The 9,202-nt window shown below is 33.1% G+C and overlaps 1 pseudogene; it reads left to right on the forward strand.

Annotated features, from left to right (window-relative positions):
- The first annotated feature begins 5,256 nt into the window (after window positions 1-5,256).
- LOC126014894 (uncharacterized) lies at window positions 5,257-5,410 on the forward strand (annotated as a pseudogene).
- The last annotated feature ends 3,792 nt before the right edge of the window (window positions 5,411-9,202 follow it).

The following is a 9,202-nucleotide window of genomic DNA, read 5'->3' on the forward strand; positions in this document are numbered from 1 at the left end:
TCTCTGGCCCTAATTTAATATTTTGTTTGGATTGCTCCTAGGACCTTAGATATATTGTTTAGTTTTCCTTTTGATCACTCTCCTAAAGAATTTTTTTGTCTTTTTCTATAATATTTGAACAGCAAAAATTCAACCTGTGTGCAAAATACAATGACACTTTGGGTATAGTGGTAAGTTGTGGTTGTCAGTTTGTCTCTCAGCACTGAGGAGATCACTAGGTTTGCGATTATATTGTTTCTTCACATAGGTCTTTGCTACACAGTGCTAAATGGTAGTCAGGTTCCAATCTAAAAATTACAGAGATCAGAATTTCAGTTTCATACATTTAATTCTGTTTTCTTCTTGGTTTGGGATATGTTTTGTTTTTTTTTTCCAAGTCTAGACTCTGAGTCAGTGGGTATAAACAAGTTTGCCTTTAGGGTTAATAAAGTTCTGTACTTTGATCTACAGGGGATTAAAACTCCTGACTCGAAGGCAGATTCAACACAAGTTTTTCTGGGTCTGAGTATCTAAGAGTATTCTCTTACTATTACTCATTTAAGTATCCTTATAGGGACTACATTGCATCTGTTTAATGCTTGGGACAGTATTGGCATTTTAACAATATTAATCCTTCCAATCCATGAGCAGGAAATGTGTTTACCTTCTTCATGCTCTCTTTTATTTTATAAAGTGATGTTTTGCGATTTTCTTTGTGCAGATCATTCACCTCTTTAGATATACTCATTAAGCGATTGGTGTTGGAACATTGTACACCTGTAACTTAATCACAAATATATATCCTTGTAAATTTTATTAAATCAAGTGGTTCAATGAAACATAAAAACATCCTCACTTGAATAATTTATAGAGAGAGCTGAACTGTGTACACCTTGGTTTGATCCCAAATAACACCCATAACACACCCCCTGAACCACATTGCGTGTGATATCAGAATGTAGAGCTAGAATTCCAAGCACTGCAGATGTAGTCACTGCAGATGTAGTTCCAAAATCAAAAAAGAAAAAAAGTTTGAGATATTCTTTAATTATCTTTTATTTTATTTTGTTTTTGGCAAATTCATGCATTTAAAGGCAGAACTGAAGGAGAATGGTTATTGGTTATTTTGCTCAGTCTGGCATTTTGAATGGAAGCTCAAGCATTTTTTCAAAATAAATGTGGCATTTTAATATTGAGAAAAATATCATGTAAAGTCCTACCCATTTCAGTTAGGGTGAAGATAATTTAATAGAGTTAAAATTGGTTTATCTAAAAAAATTATAGTAGAAGAGAGACAAAGAAAAGATTGAAATCTCCATGGGCCAATGCATTCCAATTTACCAACTTCTAAGTAATTTTGTATATTGTATGTTGAAATTCCACTCTGAAATTCCACACATATAGAATTCCAACTTAGTTATTTCTTTTATGTTCCAGCCCAGGTTTAACAATTGACTTTTTAATATATGTATATATATATATATATGTATATCAAATAATTACTTCAAGCTCATCACTAATACAAACGATTTAGTAATCTTCCTGATTTCCTCATTACCTCCAGAATTGCTCTTCATCCTTAATTTGGTGTTCTGTAAGCTGTTTATTTTTTTCCCAGATTTGAAAGTTAACTCATCTATTTTTCAGCTCCTTCTAAATGTTTTGAATATTACTTTGAATTTGAACATCAATTCCCAGAAATGTAACCTGTAAGTGTTTCTTAAATGCTTTTCTCTCTTTTTTTTTTTTATCTTTACAACTGTAGAGATGTAATAGTCACCTAAATGGAAGCCATAGGCATATCAGAGACTCTTCACTCTTTCAGTTTTTACTTTGCTTCAATCCACCCTGCAATCAGAATGAACTACTGGAATGAAATTTTAAGATGCACACTTATTCATGGTACCTCTCTGCTCCTGCCAAAGAAAGATAATTGACCACTAAAGATTAATGTTCATCATTTACTATTGCTATAGTTATCTTCAGCATCAAGAGCTATATATTCTAGGACCTGCCTGCTCATTTGTCTACCTTATATATAAATTGAACCATGTGATTATTTCCTTTTAATGACATGTGAGCAAAAATGATGTATGCATGCTTTTTTCTGCTCTGATATGTTTAAGTACTAGGATACCTTCTTAGTCCTGATCACTCCTTATCTACAACAATACTAGTAGTTGTGAGCACTGTGCATTCCAATGGATTATGGACCCAGGACCCTTGAATCGTTTTTGGAAGGAAGTCATCAATTGGGAACACTCCTATTGAATTATTCCATAAGTAAGAAATAGTTTTGTTATTCCTGATGATTAAGAGACTATTGGGTTTATCTGTTAGAAATATTTGAGTTAATATTTTGATCAAATGTTTAAAAATTTCTAAAAATAGCATCATAATTACATTGGTATACAAGGAGTTATTAAATATAGTCTTTTTTATTTGTATTACAAAAATATCTGTTCATTATCCTATTTTTTCAGTGCTAATATCCTTCAGTCCCTTCAGAAAAAAAAACATCTTTTACATTGTTTATTCCTTTGCTTGTCTGGTTCCTTTTGCTAGAGAACACTTTTTCCTCAATACATTTTTGTACTAAAATAATTTTATCTATTTTCCCCTTGTAGCCTTTTATCTCTGTCTTTTGTCATATATGACATTACATCTTTAATTTGTTTTTGAGTTAGAAAATTTGTACTGTTTCTTTTTCTCACTGAGCATGTGCATCTGTTTTCTTAATACTTTGTAATCACAGTGAGAGGAAGGGGCATATATTCCTTTCAAATATCTTTTCAAATAGCTCAACAAATAGTCTAATGCCAAGCGTGCAAGTGCTAAAGTTCTATATTTTAGGTTAAGTTTGCATGTTATATATGAAGATTGAATAAAAAAATGAGAGAATTTGAAAGATAAATAAGAAACATGGTGAAAGCCATGCCAAAAAGAAGAGATTTTTGTTTGGTTGGTTGTTTTCCATTTTGGTGGAATGGATCTATGAATGGATCTATGAGGCTGAGCCTCAGAGGTAGATGTTTTCTAGTTGTTTCAGGTGGACCATGTACTTGTAGTTCAACTAACGTACAGGGATTCAGGCAGTTTATTCAGAATTTAGCCAGAATTTAATATAGAAGTGAAAAGCCAAAGGGAAGAGTAGGTTAAGTTCCATAACCTAGCTACTTACCTGTAAATTCTTGTAATAAAATATACTTAAATTCTAAATTGCTGTTGATTTAATAGCAATAGCAATTACTTGGAAAGTGTAGGCACATGCCATATTTTTACTCTCTCATACAAACAACAAAGACGTTTAAATCTTGGAACATGGAGATTGTAATAGAATTGACCAGTAAGAATAAATGATGCTATGTGAAGGCATCCATGATGATTCAGTCAGAAAGTTTGTGTTATGTTAAATCTATTTTTACTTCTCATAAAAAGATAACATGTGGAGACGACAGATAATGACTGACTCATTTTTAATGTTCTGTGCCAAGCACTAAATCTAATAAATGTTTCGTAGCTTGAAGGAGACACAAAATTCAACGTGTGTACAAAATGACATTTTATAGACTAAATACCCAAAATATATTCCCAAGTTTTTGTCCAAACTATTCAATGTTCAACTTTGAACCATTATTGCTTCAAGGGAGAAAGAGCAGAAAGTATGTTGGAGAATTAAACACTATTTCTACCATACTATTAAAAAATCACTCAGTTTAAGTGAGAGGGTCAAGGAAGGAAAAGAGAAAAAGGAAAGCCAAGTTTGATAGAGTAATTTTTGGCACTGTGAAGGACAGGTTTAGTGATGCAGTAGAAAATATTCATCCTGGGCCTGGAGAGATAGCACAGTGGCGTTTGCCTTGCAAGCAGCCGATCCAGGACCAAAGGTGGTTGGTTCGAATCCCGGTGTCCCATATGGTCCCCCGTGCCTGCCAGGAGCTATTTGTGAGCAGACAGCCAGGAATAACCCCTGAGCACTGCCAGTGTGGCCCAAAAAAAAAAAAAACAAAAAAAAAAAAAAGAAAATACTCATCCTAATATTTAATTGATAAGAAGACATTACCTTTGTTTGATTTTTTAGCAAAACAACCAGAATAAGAGGAGAGAATAATTTCAGCTATTCTTTCCATCTTTCCTCCCCTTTCTAATTTCTGATCCTTTTTCTCTTATTATTTTTCCTTCTCTGATTCTCATTCTTTCACTTCTCCTCACCTCCCTCTTCTTTCTCTCCTATTTCCTCTCCCTCCTCCTTCTTCTCCTCCTCCATTTAATGACTCCTTCTTACAGAAATTATTACTCTTCCCCTGAACTCACCTCTATTTTTATAAAACTACCTTTAGGCCCCTCAAACATCAAAGGTTAAAATAGAAAAAAAACGCAAACATAATTTAAAAGGGAATTTAGTCACTAATTCATTCTTTGCACTTCACTTTATCATTTCTGCTAGATAAATTTGCAAGTTAAGTGCAAACTAGAATAAATAAGTAACAATAATTAAGGAATTAAATAAACATGACACAATTTTTGCAGAAGTTATGATTATTTTAAGGTTGATATTTCGGTTCTAAGTTATTTGGTTGGAAGTGATTGTCAGGATTAAATCAGACTGAAGGAAAGCTTTTAAAAACAAGTCAAATAATGAATATTGTCTATTTGCATTAAATAGTATAATAAGGCTATAAGTACATCATACTTACAATGATGAATACCACAGATAAAAATAAGGCTATAGGCAAGTGGGTATTTTAATTTGGTCATTATATGAGCCTGCTGAATCATTTAGTTTACAATTAAATTCAAATAAGAGTTATTTAAATTATCCTATGGGAAACACTTAAGAAATATTTTGATAAGAGAGATGAATAGAGGGAAATTTCCAAAGCAATAAATTGGTTTGTCATTTAAATATGAGAATAGAATGGTTGGCATGGTTCATAGTTAAATCTTATTTTTTCAAGTATTTGATGTCTTCCATAGATCCAGGCACATTTAATATTGTGTGTATACTTTTTCCTTGGGGCAGCACTTGATATGTATTCAAAAGAGATTTCATAAATATTCCTGAGAGTGATAATGGTTTTTAATCTCTGGTACCTGGAAGATACTACTCTTTGTCACTTACTGTATTTTTTTTATAAAATAAATATTAATGCTTTAATTTAAATGGTGCCAATACTTCAACCATTCATTTTGTGTTATGTGTTAAATATTTTAAATTTATTTTAATATAAATATTTTTCTACAGAGAGCAGGTAAGTACCATCTGCCCAAAAGGACTTATTTGCCAGGGGGAGATATCATGATCATGAAGGTGGTTTTCCTAGGGTGAGGCTTATCCATTGAACTTTGGATGTGCTGACCCCTGCGATTTCCCCAAATGTAGGAAACTCAACTACATAATTTGTGGTAGTGCATTTGTATTCTTCCCTAAAGAAGGGGGGGGGGGGACAAGAAATGCCAGGAGACTCATCTCTCTCCAAAACACCATACTGCAAAGCACACAGTGGTAAAGCAATGAAGAAAACCACACCATGCATAGGGTATAAAGATAGAGGGTCTGAAGACATAACAAGTACCAGCCACTGAAATAGTCTTTCAACAAAGACATTAGAGAGAAAATTTTGAGGATGCTCAAATAACTCAAAGAATCCATAGAATAAACTGAATAAACCACAAAAAATAATTAAGAAGATATGAAAGTAGAAATGAGAAAAATTTAAACCAAAATATCAGGGCTGAAAAACTTGGTAGTTGTAATGAAAATCTCACTGGAATGCCTCCTTAGTAGAATAACTACTGCTATGATAAAATCAATGAGCTAGAAGATGAGTTGCATAACAGTTCCATAAAACAGGAGATGTTGGGAAAGAGCCTTAAAAGAAATAATTAGACAATGGAAACAATCCTCAAAGAATATGAACAGATAAAACTAGAAGTCTGGGATAAACTCAATAGAAACAACATAAGAATTATTGGAATCCCAGGGCTCAGAAAGAAAATCTCCATCAAGAATCACTACTCAAGACATAATTGCAGAGAAACTCCCAAAGCTAAAAAGTGCAAGCAACCAAATCTTGCATGTCTGAAGAGTACCAGCTAAAAGAAATAAAAAAATAAACAATGGAGCTAGAGCGGTGGTGCAAGCGGTAGGGCATTTGCCTTTCACATGCTAACCTAGGACAGACCATGGTTCAATTTCCCAGCATCACATATGGTCCCACAAGCCAGGAGCGATTTCTGAGTGCATAGAAAGGAGTAACTCCTGAGCATCACCGGGTATGGCCCAAAAAGCAAAACCAAACAAACAAAAATAAACAATCAAAAAACAACTTAAGTACATCATACTTACAATGATGAATACCACAGATAAAAATAGAATACTTTAGGCAGCAAGATAAAACATGAGTAATTATGTACACAGGAGCAACCCTCAAGGCCTGAAGGCAGGGATGGGATACAGTGACAAAAATCAACAAAATGAGTGCTTCGCTAAGTACTTTACACAGCCAGATTTATATTCAAGGTTAAAGGAAAGATACATAGCTTCATGGACAAATAACAGCTAATGAAATTTATAGACTCAAAAACAACCTGAAGAGAAGAACAGAAAGAACTACTTTAAAGCAAGGCATGCCTAACAAACATCAAAATTCTACAAAAAAGATGACATGAAATCCTATCCTATGACAATCATTTTTCTCAATATCAATGGATTAAATGCACCAGTTATAAGAGAAAGAGGTTGGCAAAATGCCTCAAAATGTTGAATCTAAAGTTTTGCTGCCTATAAGAAACACATCTGGATAATCAGAGAAAACATAAACTCAAAGTCAAGGGTTGAAAAATAATCATTTAAGCAAACAACTAACTACCTTATAAAAGCTAGGGTTGACCATACTTATATCAGATGACACAGACTTTAGACTTCAAAAGACTTTAAGGAACAGATATAAGCATTTCTTAATAATAAAGAAATATGTGCACTAGGAAGAAATCACATTACTAAACATATATGCACCCAATGAGGGGCATCAAAATATTTAAAACAATTGCTGACAGATATGACAAAAATATATCCATTGCAACACAATAATAGTAGAAGACTTCAACACTATCCTGTCACTTCTTGATAGATTAACCAACCTAAAACCCAACAAGAATATATTAGCTCTGAAGTAAGAAATGAAAGGGAAAGGTTTAATATATATGTATGGTATATAATATAGGGTATATATGTATTTATGTATATGTGTACATATACATATTTATGGCTCTTCATCCCCAGAAAACTGGATACACATTATTCTCCAATGAATATGGGTCATTTTCCAAGATAGACCACAGGATGGAATATAAAACATACCTCCATAAAATCAAGAGTATAGGAATCATAAGAACTACCTTTTCAGTTCATCATGCACTGAAATTAGAAGTAAATCACAGCCATAGAAAAATACTTCAACATCTGAAAATTAAACAGATCACTACTGAACAACCAGTGGACCAGAGATAAAATCAAAAGGGAAATTAAAAATCCTTGGAAACACACAAGAATGAAGGCAGGAATTATCAGAATTTTAAGACACAGCAAAACTGGCAGTAAGAGGAAAATCTATAGCTTTTCAAGCATTCATCAGAAATAATGAAGAGGTCTACATAAATAATTAAATGGCACAGCTTAAAAATTGGCAAAAAATTAGCAAAATGGGCCCGGAGAGATAGCACAGTGGTGTTTGCCTTGCAAGAAGCTGATCCAGGACCTAAGGTGATTGGTTCGAATCCCAGTGTCCCATATGGTCCCCCGTGCCTGCCAGGAACTGTTTCTGAGCAGACAGCCAGGAGTAACCCCTGAACACAGCTGGGTGTAGCCCAAAAACCAAAAAAAAAAAAAAATTAGCAAAATGAACCAAAAATAGTAGACAAAAACAATAAAGCTTAGAGTAGAAACTAATAAATTGGAAATACAAAAAGCAATATGAAAGATCAATGAAAGCAATAGGATTTTTTTATAACAATAAACAAGATGAATAAACCATTAGCCAAACTCACAATGAAATAGTTACAGAGAAACTTAGTAAGCTGAATTATAAATAAAAAGGGGGAGGGGCTTACTGCAGACACTAAAGAAATGTAAAGGGTAGTCAGAGATTACTTTGAGAAACTCTATTCCACAAAACAAGAGAATCTGGAAGAAATGAAAAAATTTGTGGACTCCTATAACCTCTCAAGATTAAACCACAATGATCTAGAAATTTAAATGGTAATACAAAATCTTCCTAAAATTAAAAAGCACAGGCTCAGATGGATTCACTAGTGAATTGTTTAAAATGCCACACTGTCCCTCCTTTGTTTTTTTTTCTTTTTTTCTTTTTGTTCTCATGATTATTATTTGGTTGTTGTATTTGTTGCTGTGCTGCTTTTTTTTGTAGTTGCTGGGTTTTTTTTTTTGTTTGCTTGTTTGAGTTTTACTTCATTTATTTTTGTTGTTGTTTGTGTGTGTGTGTGTGTGTGTGCTTCTTTTGTTTCTCCATTATGTTTTTCTTTTTTTCTTTTTCTTCTTTTAAATTGATATTTATGAACTCCTGCTGGTTTTGTTTTGTCTTTTTTTTCTTTTTCTTTTTTTCAAACAGAACCACATAACTTGAATCATCTTGTTTTGCCTCATAAATTGAGGGGAAAAATGAATGGTACCAGGACCAAGCAACCATATGAACATTGAATAGAAATAAAAAATAATCAGACTTAAACACCAAACTCAAAGTCAACAACAACAAAATTGATACCCAATCTACAACAAACTATACACAAAGGGAACCATTTATACTAGCAGACCAGGGTCAATGGAGGGGGATGCTGGGAATAGGGATGGAGGGAGGACAACCCTGGTGGTGGGAATACCCCAGATTCAATGTCAATATGTACCTTAAATATTACTGTGAAAGATTTGTAATTCACGTTGGTCATAATAAAAATTATTTTAAAAAATGTTTCAAGAGGACTTATTGCCAATTCTTTTCAGCCTCTTCCAAGATATTGAAGAAACAAAACCTTTCCTAAAGTATTTCTTATAAAGCTAATATCATTCTGATTACAAGAGTAGAGACAGAGATGTCACACAAAAAAAAAAAGAATTGCAGACCAATATTCTTGAAGAAAACATATGCAAAAAATTTCAACAAAATTCTAGCAAATAGGATCCAATTGCACATCAAGAAGTGCATTC

Source organism: Suncus etruscus, chromosome 7 (genome assembly GCF_024139225.1).
Source record: "Suncus etruscus isolate mSunEtr1 chromosome 7, mSunEtr1.pri.cur, whole genome shotgun sequence".
Lineage (NCBI taxonomy): Eukaryota > Metazoa > Chordata > Mammalia > Eulipotyphla > Soricidae > Suncus > Suncus etruscus.